The sequence below is a fragment of the Antrostomus carolinensis genome, unplaced genomic scaffold (genome assembly GCF_000700745.2).
Source record: "Antrostomus carolinensis isolate BGI_N321 unplaced genomic scaffold, ASM70074v2 scaffold7773, whole genome shotgun sequence".
Taxonomy (NCBI): domain Eukaryota; kingdom Metazoa; phylum Chordata; class Aves; order Caprimulgiformes; family Caprimulgidae; genus Antrostomus; species Antrostomus carolinensis.
In genome coordinates this window covers 20,757-30,786 of record NW_010305787.1, presented here as the reverse complement: position 1 = coordinate 30,786, position 10,030 = coordinate 20,757, and positions in this window count along the sequence as shown.

Here is a 10,030-nt window from a genome sequence, read left to right as displayed (position 1 = left end):
GTCTATGCTATAGCCGGTGAAGAGACGGATTGGTCCTGTGTAAAGTTTCCTGAACAGAGAATCTTAAGGAAGTGGTTCTGTTCCCAGATGTGGTGCAGAACTATCACACATGTAATAATGTACAAAGTCTTAATTGATCTGTGTTTGACAGCCTGTGAAATGGGCACAATATTACTTAACAAGAACTCTCTGGAAGAAAATTATGATCGTACAGTCTTGCAGTATACTAGTAAGGAGAGAGAAATGACAAGCCCTGAGTGCTATTATCGCAGTACTTATAAAAATATTATCTTAGCTTTGTAGCTATCCTTATCTGTTGCACAAGTTTTCCTCAATCAGCCTCTCTCTTTTTGGATTATGTCCTTCATTTAGTTATAACCATTTCTTTATGCTCATCACCATTAATTAAACAGCAACTATCTGTAGCCAAGAATCAATTTATCCAGCAGCAATTTACACTGACTAAAGCAGGAAAAAAAAAAAAAAAAGTGGAGTGGAAGTTGTCTATTTAAGCACCAAATGATTTAGTTTCAGAGGTCTTGATCAAATTAAATGGAGGATCAAATTAAGATCCAACTGGTGACTAAATTACATTGAAGACACTGTACCTGCAACAACTAGTTTTCCCCATGCAAAGCTTATAAGGTGAAAATGGGTAGTTATTTACAGCTGTAGTAGCTGCGTCCCATATTTTTGACTTTCATCTGTCTCTCAGTCACATTAGAGGAAATATTGCCTCTTCAGGAGACACACTGAAACTGCATGTTCCCCTAGTGCAGCACTTTGTTCTCCTTCCAAGAAATACCATGCAAGTAATGCAGTCATTCTAATTCTTAACTATGAGGCAGTAACTTAATGAAAACAAGCACATCAGAACTTGTGAATGGGGACATGAGCTATACAACTGGTAGGATACAAACCACAAACAGCTCAGCAGAAGCATTGTATAGTTCTTCCCATGGAATACTGCAAGAATCTGTTGTTCACATTCTTAATGTACATGGGTTTAAAGCAATGCAACTTTTTTGTCAAATAGCTCAACGTTCTTCATTCAAAAGTATAGTTGACGTAAGTACTGTATGGAGTTCTGCACTTTTGCGAAGAGAGGGAATAAGCAGAAGAAAATGAAGTGTGGTCTCATAATGTGAGATATATATTAAAACCAAAGATGCCAATGGAGAATAAAACATTTTATTGAGAAGTATGTTAATGTTCGCACTGTTACTTTTCCGGTCTAGTTGCATGGGGCACCACAGGCCAAATGCCATCCTTGGTGCACCTCCATTTCCTTTATGCAGTATTGAGGAGTCAGGCATAGCTAGTAATTAACAGTTGGTAGGATGGAGTCTAATCAATAAGTCTTGAGAGCCATTTTGCACCAATCACTTTCATCAACTCTAGTTTGTGCTCTATAAATCCTTACTGAAGAAAACAACCACGGCCTATTTTAAATCCTCTTCCTTTTGGGGGCTACAAGCAGCACTTCTCTGTGCATCTAGAGGCAAATTTGTGTCTCCAAACATGTGAGGAGTGTGAAAGCTTCCTTCTAGTCTCCCATAGCTTCTCATTTGTCTGTACAAACAACAAGTTTTTCTATTAATCCTGTGAATCAGCAGGGTCAGTATTTTCAGTCTCCAAAGGTATCTTTTGTGCTTTGATCTGCTGATTACTCAGGGAAGAGGATCTTGCTTGCAAAAGGGCTGGGATGGAAGTTCATTTGCAGTGTTGGTGAGCCACTTGCTTTTAACCACCTCTTAGAAAGTCAAAGATAACACATTTGTCAAGGAGAGAGCATGCAATTTCTGCAAAAAATCTTTGAATAATTCAGCCTTGGTTTGAGGGCTTAAGAATAACATGCTAGACTGAGATTGACCCAGAAGTTTGCCTATGAGATGAGAGTCCAATGCCCACTGGACTCTCTCTGATTATCCTGAGGTTTGGGTCTAGCATGGTCAGGGTCCACACAGGAGTTCATCCAGTGATCATAAAGTTTTCTTCCCCTTCACCTACTCCTTCTTGGCTGTCCGGGTGAGTATACAGAGCTGTTAGAACAAGCAAACAGCATGCCTAAGGTTGTGTTTGATCAAGGAAGTTTGAGGTAGGAGCCACTGTTTCCTTCTGACATTATGTGTGTGCTATTTTGATCCTACACAGGGTGTTTAATAAGAGCTCTGGTGAGAATGGCTATTAGGGTAAATAGAGAGCAAGACTGAATCACTGTGGGTTTTCAGCTGATGGTATATTGATTTAAGGAAAAAGGATGTTGAATTTATTGTAAGAGATGACAGCATAAAAGCAGGATGGAAGATGAATGTTAGCAAAACTAATGGGATGTGTAATGGCTTAGGAAAGAAAACGGTGAGAAGAGAGAGGTGATAATCTTTCAGGCACAGGGTAACTTGGTTCTCCTTCAGCTTACTGTGATAGTTAATCATAGTTTGGGATGTTCTTGGGCTATTTGTGATGGATCTTATAGTAATTGGCTATGAAAACTGTAAAATATAACAGGGGTAACAAAAAAAAAAAAAAGATAAAAAGCTGGCAAGTCTGCTATTGTTACCTCCTTCTGGATTTTGGACTTTAGTCTTTGTCCCAGCTATTAAGATAATATGAAATGTAGCCAGTAGACTTATTTAATGGAAAAGTTTTTCTTTACTAAGTTGTCCTAATACATTGCTTATCTCTATAATACAAGTTATAACACGTAGTACTGATAACTACAGGGTATTGCAGAAGTTTACTTTTCAAGAGACAGCAACAAGGGGACAACACCTTTCACCTGTGGATGGCTGCTATTTTGTAGTAGCTTTCATTGGTCAGTGTAGTACAGTTATGAAAAGGTTTTGGTCCTTTTGCTAGGAAGAGGGATTAAATGTTTACGGGTTTTCATCTCCCTTATCAAAATTGTTTGACTGCAGCTGCTAAAGGACAGTCAAATTTCACTCTTGTGCTGTGCCACTCCCTTGCTGACTAAACATTCTCTCCAGGCACCGGGGACAACCAGAGGGTTAAATCCTAGCATAGGCATATTTTCCCCCCCCTAATTTCTTAGATTTTTGGCATTGCTTCTGAAATGTTGGCAATAGAGAGCCCTTGGTTTTTCAAATTGCTCACTCTCAGCAGACATCCTGATTTAAGATGGCCAGCTGTTCATCATTACTCAGGGCCCTCATTAAAGCCCAAATCTGCTGGACTCATCATTACACTCAATGTATGAAGTGCAATGTAAATCAGAGTTAAAGCAAATGCTTAAACTTTTGTTAAAGGTCTTAGATTTTTTTTTCTTTACAGCTTAAATAATGTTTCATAATGTGTTAAAATTTATACAAAGTAAACAATTATTTATTATGACTTTACTGAAGATTAATATCACATTAACTCTTAGGGTAGTCATAGTAGTTTTAACAGATTTATTCTTCAGTTATACTGGCTTGAGAGATGCTAGTAAAAAGACTAGGTATTGTATTGCCTACATTATTATTTACTATAGATTTTTTTTTTAATAGTAAGAAATCAGCAAAATCTTAACATATGGGATAATACTGCTATATCAGTATATACGTTATGGAAGTGTTATTGTTATGTCTGTAATGTTAGTGATAAAGCTAAAGGTTCTGATTATTTGTCATGCAGTTACTCTCTTGCTAAGATTGCAATAGTGGGACAAGGCAGTCCACATCTTAGTTTTCCAGGGAGATGGGGATGTTTTGGTTAACACTGGACTGCACAGAGGACAGTGGGTATTAAATAGTTTCACTTCTCTGTTTTATAGCAGTGATAGCTGGATAGTATAAATGTAAAATGATGCTGTTAGTTGAAATTTGCCTTGAATCCACTGCTTGGATTTTGTGAAGTGTTAGAAAAACCTGTATTAGAAAAGAATTTTAACTGGAATTTTACATTTGTTTGTTTGGGTTTTTTTTTTTTTTCCCCCACACTGTATAAATTGTCAATAGGAAAAGGAATAGCAATAGGAGCAGTGCAATATTGCAGCTTTTTTGTTTCTATGCTAATTAAACTAACTGTTCAGTTATCTTCATTGTTCTCTGAATACATCCCTCATTATAGTCTGAACATAGCCAGACAAAGTTTCAAGATGCTGTGGATCTCATAATTTTTGTCTGCTAAATTGAAATGTCATCTTTTATCAAATTTCTGTTCTGCATATATGTTGGTGTACAGTTGAAAGAAACTTCAATGTTTTCTCTGATAGTTAAATAGCCTGAGCTCATTTGATTGTTCATTATAATGCATTTTTTCCAGTTATTTTTAAAACACTTTTATTTTGCCCTTTTTTTTTTTTTTTTTTTTTTGCTAAACAGATGGAAGATCTGAACTCTTCTATAGCACTTATCACACTGGCACATAAGACTTGACTCTTTCCTCTGCATTTCAGAGTTGATTAGCTAATGTGACTTCTTTCACAGCGAGCTTCATGGAAAAGTTTATTGGGATACCTTGACCTCTTGAACTGCAACAAAGGGCTCTGGATGACTAACCTGGGAATAGAGGTTGTGTATGGCTCTGCCCATTACCTGGCCCAGAAATATGTATTAGAAGATGCATTATCTAATGCTTGATAAGTATAGGGAGAAATGTTTGAAAATTGCCTGGGATGATGCAAATGGCTTGAGGTTGCTGTCCACTGTCCCTTTTTTGGAGGTGCATAATCTTTGAATTTATTGTCTGCAATCTGGGATGCTTCTCTCTTCCCCTGAGCTGCCAATTTAATGTCTAGGAAATAGCTTAGGTCTCAGAACACATTTCCAAAAATGCTGCTGTTCAACAGTTGCTCCACATTTAAACCAACATTTTAAGGTCTCTTGCTTTGAGAGGTTGAATATGTGTAATGCACGCCATGCTGGTCTTGCATAATTATAATTCATTAATTAAGGTCAAAGCTAATTACAGAAATTTACAGAAAACTATTACATTAATAGATTTACAGGTTACAGAAAACTATTACATTAGCAAGTTTACCCTCCTACCAGCAAAAGCTCATTTGAAGGCAAGATTTAGTTTTCATGAGCCCATGTTCATTGCCTTTGATTACATTGCATTCCTTTTAATGTCTAACTGTGCCATAAATTAGTAATTTCATTACTTTGTTGGGATTGGCTCCAGGTCTACTAATTGCTGATTTTAAACCACTCGACCCATTACCTCTGTGTAAAGTATTGTTCCATCACTACTTTATTTTGTTGTAGTGATTAATTTTTTTAGGGCTCTGGAAGCTATTGAAAATCTACTTCAGCGGTTCAGGTTGCTTCTCAGACAGCTCTTGTTGTATGATTGCAAGTGTTTTTTGGCTTTTTGTTTTGTTTTCCCTCGGACTTTATTTTTGAAGTGTTAAACTGGTACTTAGATTTCAATGGTAACTGAAGGTGATGCAGAAGTATTTTGTTATCTTTAGATGATGCAAATACTTTCCACTTTTTCTTCACAAAAATCAGGAGAAAAATATTTATTATCTCTAACCTTCTATGTTATCATACATAACTTTCTAGTAATCCATATGTACTATTATTAAGATCTATTTGTGTCCTTGCAGTGCTTAAAAACTTTTGAGTGCTAGTCAGAGTTACTTTTATGTCTGTTGTTGCCTGCATAAAATTTCTGATCTTTCTAGCTCTTAATTCATATTCATTGTTATAGTACTGTCATCTTCTCTGTGTGAGTGTGTGTATCTATTGACAAATTTTTTTTTTTCTTTTCTCTCTAAAAGAGATTTTTCTTAGTCCACCTGACTTTCATTCTTTACAGACGGATTGTGACTTCTGGGGACATCTTCTAGTTGTTTTAAATGGTTCTTAACTGTTTTAACTTAACTATAATGTGCAGTTTTCCCCTTCTTGAAAATGAAAATGGTGATGGCTGATGTAGAATGACCATGCATTGGATGTGGAATATTTGAGTAAAATTTTTTTATGTAAAACAAGTACAAATCGCTGAACATTTTAGTATTAATATTCTGAGGTGTCTAGTATTTGAGGTTAATGTTTCAGCTTGTTTTTCTCTTTGCAATAGATGATTAATCCCACAGAGAAAGTTGTGCTGTACTTCAGTGTACAGTGGTGGTCTGCAGCAGATGCCACCTAGTATCTTAGATGGTGATCATTAATCTGTAAAAGTTTGGGAGCTCTTGCTTCAGAGGTGCAATGGACTTGGAGAGAAGCAGTTCTCTCCATTTTTCTTTACCCAGTTGGTTCCTACTGATGGCCTTTAAACAATTAATTTTTAAAAACATTCCAGTTTTAATTCACTGCTTTTTTAAATCCTAACTAGTCTTGGTCTATGTCCATGAAGAACTCTTGTTTCTGTCAATGGGTTCTTCACTAGTAGTGTAGCCATAATTTCCTGATTTTCAGGCCAGATCATCAGTACAGTGTCCCACTGTGGGTAATTTCCGAAACATCTTGTGGCACTTACTTTTCTTTCAAGAAATTCTCCGAAGTGCATAACAGTATTTTTTTAGTAGTACATAGTAACATGAGGTCAGGGAGGAAATAAGGGTAATCCCAAAGGCCAAAGCCCCACTGATATAGTGGGAAGAGTGGGTTTATCAGCTCTCAGTATGCTTTTAGCATTTGTCCTTGCAGGTTTTCTTGTGTGCAAACAATAAGAGGAAATCCAGAAGATTATATTTGTTCAAGTAGATGCTGATTCAGACAAGGACTTAAGCGTGTGCCACATCCTTAGGATGCAAGAAGGCTCATCTCTATTCAACAAAGCTTTTATGTCAGCACTTAGACAGACGTCCTCAAGTGCTTCACTGACATAGGAATGTAATTATTTTCTGCACATGGACTTTTAAACACTTTGTTTAGACTCGCACTTGTCATGTCTTCTGTAATATGTTCCTGATTCCTAAACAAACCCCTCTGTCCTTTTCAATAAAGGGTTTAATGCTGAGTTTTACAATGTACATACCTGTGTTTCTGTTTGCGTTGATGAACTTCAATGACAGATGGAGAGCTGGGGTGGGAGAATTGCAAGCTACAGTCAAAACCACCCTTCCTTGCCTTCCTTCTACCTGCTTACTAGTGTATAACATTAGAATTGATGGATTTTCTATATCAATGGTAGAAAATATCGTTCTTAACGTATTAAAAGTGCCGTCTTTTGAAAATATTTTTTGTTTGATTTGTTGGGTTGGAATTTTGTTAAGTTTTTTGTTTGTTTTGTCCTGTTTGTTTTGGGTTTTTTGTGAGTTTTTCCTTTTGCTAATGTGTTTGATGCCGTGTTTGTGTGGTTGTTCTCAGTTGGATTATTTTGCGAGAAAGGAACTGTACTAACTCAGTAGGATGCCATTGCTTAATTCTGATGCTTGTACACAACAGGGCAAGACTTCTGTTCTTTCCTATGGGAGACAGAAGAATTAAAATTGGTATTTTTTAAAGCCATCTAAGGTGATGTCTACTTGAAAATCCCATTAACATCTTTTTAGAGGGGTTTAAAAAATGCTAGGTGTTTTGGGGAAATAATTTCTGGGGAGGAATGGAAATGGAGTTTTGCAGTGAAGAAAATAGAAGTATTTGGGGCTTTTTCTGATTTGCTATTACATGAAGGGCAGGGTAATTGAAAAAAAAAAAATGGGAGTATCACTTGGACAGTTGCAGTGGAGGACATGGAAAACATTTTTTTTTTTTTTTTAAATTGGTGAAGATACACCAGAAGGTCAACTCTTTCAGAGACCACTAGAAATAAACAGAAGCAAACCCACCTCTTAATATGAGGCATCTAGCCTGTGCTTCAGAATGCTATTACTGGAATATTACTGCTATCAATTTCTAATCTCTAATGCTCTCTGCAGTATAATGCTTTTAAAGTGTCCCATGCAATGTGAAGTGGATCAAGTTAATCAAGAAAATGGCATTGCTCGGTGAAAATGTGTTTGCTTGGCAAGCAGGCATTTCACCAGGCTTGAGGAGCAAAGTCTGGTCTTGATAGGCCTCTGAGTACTCGTCAAGTGCTTCTGTTTGACAGGCTTCCTTCTGAGAGGCTTTCCCCCCAGAAAAGTCCAGATTAATTGGATTCTAGAAACAGTCCTTTTCAAATTTTTGAAATTTTGGTTTGCCAAAAGTTGCACCTTATTTCTTCTGGTCACATTTCCTCTGAAAGAACATGAGTAATGGTTTTTGGTTTTGATGCTGTGTTGTTGTTTGGGGTTTTTTGTTTGTTTGTTTTGGGGTTGTGGGGTTTTTTTTACACTAAACCCTAAGAAAAGCTAAGAAAACCCAGGTTGAATTTGAGTTTCTCTGCATAGGGCCCAAAACATTTCTTGTTTATACCAGCAGAAGAGCACACATGAAGTGTGGAGTACTTAGCCTATTAGTCAAGTGTTATGCTCCATGTCACAGTAGGTGAAGCTTGGACCCAGGTTTTTGTTTAAAGCATTATTTTTGCCAGCAAGGCCCCTCCCTCTGCATCAGCCAACAAGAAAAAGAAGGGCTTGAATTTGTTGAGGGAAAAAAATAATCTTTAGTATATCTTCTAATCAGGTAATGAGAAACCCACCAATTTTCACTGAATTAGGTTATAGCAAAATTGTAAATTGGCTATGGACATTAAAAATAATTCCTCAAGCATAAAAGGCTTTAAAACAGCATGTGTTACATAGCGCCTTCCCTTTAACTCCATATAAAAAGGTTGTAGCTCTTTCTGTATGTGTAGAGATTCCCTTCCAAGATCTCTGATATACAGAAAGATTGAAGAGAAGGCATTCAACCATTTCCTTTAGAAATGTCATCATTGCAGCAGGTTCCAACTCCAATCAGATTATTAGATTGGAGAGATAATCAGTATGTACATCATTATTTCACAGTAGTCTGAGAATGAAAATACTGTGTAGATTATAAATTAGTTGGGAGGGTAGGGGGAGTGTCTACTCATGCCAAATCTAGGCTTCTGTGGTACTGCTAACACAGCACTTCACAAATTACACAGTGCAGGACACGTGGCTGGATGGGCCATAAAATTTAAAAGACCTCAGTGGGATATGTTTGTTTTAGACTCTTAATTATGGCAAATTTTTTCCTGACGATACAATGAGTTTAGAAATAGATGGTTATGTGTGCTTGGTGTTCTGGATGGGAGAACACTGTGTAGCTATCTAAAATGAGAGCTAGTTGGATGTTGGAACTGGAAAATAACAGATAATGTAGGCATCAGAGATGATCCATATGAGAATTGATGTTTCCCAACTAAGCATGGGCTAACAGGCAGGGTTAAGGCAATAAACATCTACAAATATCTGGAGGGTGTCCACACTAAGCAGAAGTAGAAGTGATGTTTGAGGTGGTCCAAGAAATATAATGAAATGAAATTTGGCAAAAGTAAAGGCAAGCTGAATATTGCAGAGAATAAAGTGACAAAAATCCCTGAAACAGCAAAATTCTCTTAAAGGAACTGACGTCAGTATTCATTTTATTTTGAGGTACCTGGCTGCTGGACTATCTAGTTTATAAAAAACAACCTTTGCTCATGTTCTGTCTTATTCAACTCTAATTATTCTAAATGTAGGGTAATATTTTTCACTAAAGCCATTAAATATTTCTGAACAGTTATATGTTTAACATACTGTGTTCTCTCCTCTCAGATGCGACACTTCTAACTGGGAAATATATTATTTCCTTCAATATAAGACAGTTTGGATGGGTGGGGGAACCTTTTGTTTGTGAGGATTTTTAAATCTGGGGTCTGAAAACTTTTACTGTATCTTTGTTTTTGGTGGGCCTGTAGATAGATACATCCTTAGTCATGGAAAAGGTACCTGCTGAGAAGTGAATGGGAGGATGTTAACAGCCCTTTACTGTTCCTTAAGCACTCCATACAGTCCAGTGTAGCCCAAAGACCATTTTTCTTTAGAATGCCAAGCCCACTCCTACTCCCCTTCTTTCTGGTTCTCAGCCTCTCACTAAGGTTTTCTGCAGCAAATCTGAAGGCTGAGAATTAGTGTTGCATCCAGTGAAAATGCTGCTGCTGTCCACTCTTTGCCTCTTATAGCCCTGTGTTCCCAAAGGGTATTTAC